Source organism: Penaeus monodon, chromosome 19, assembly GCF_015228065.2.
Source record: "Penaeus monodon isolate SGIC_2016 chromosome 19, NSTDA_Pmon_1, whole genome shotgun sequence".
NCBI classification, from domain to species: Eukaryota; Metazoa; Arthropoda; class Malacostraca; order Decapoda; family Penaeidae; genus Penaeus; species Penaeus monodon.
In genome coordinates, this window is record NC_051404.1 from 6,258,009 (window position 1) to 6,258,471 (window position 463).

The 463-nt window shown below is 42.1% G+C and overlaps 1 protein-coding gene across 1 annotated transcript in view; it reads left to right on the top strand.

Moving 5' to 3' along the window:
* The window catches only part of LOC119585026, a gene marked incomplete at its 3' end in the record, with an annotated part of 97,470 nt that overhangs the window by 83,501 nt on the left and 13,506 nt on the right, over positions 1 to 463 (top strand).

Sequence of the window (463 nt, forward strand, 5' to 3'; positions counted from 1 at the left end):
ATAGGGTTGATTATCGGAGTGTGTCATTGTTCTTACTCTGTCTTTCCTCCCCTCTTATCATTCTCTTTCCTTCTCACTCCTTCTCCTCCTCTTTTCCTCTTTTTCTCTTCTCCTTTCAGGCAAATATTGTCTACTTTTCTCCTATTCTTCTTTAGCTCTCTTTTTTATCCTCCCTTTCTCGTTCCGTCTCGCTTTCCTTTCGCTTTTTTTATTTCCGCCCTTTCTTCCCTTTTTCCTTTCCCCTTTTTTTTCCTTCCTCTATTTCCCTTTTCTTCCTTCCTCTCCTTCTTCCTTCCTTTCCCTTTTTCTTCCTCCTTACCTTTCTCTCCTTATCCCTTTCCCCTTTCTTCCTCCATCCCTATCTCCCTTCCTTTCTTCATCCATCCTTATCTCCCTTCCTTTCTTCATCCATTCTTATCTCTCTCCCTTTCTTCCCTCATTCCTCCTTCCCTCTTTCTTCTCT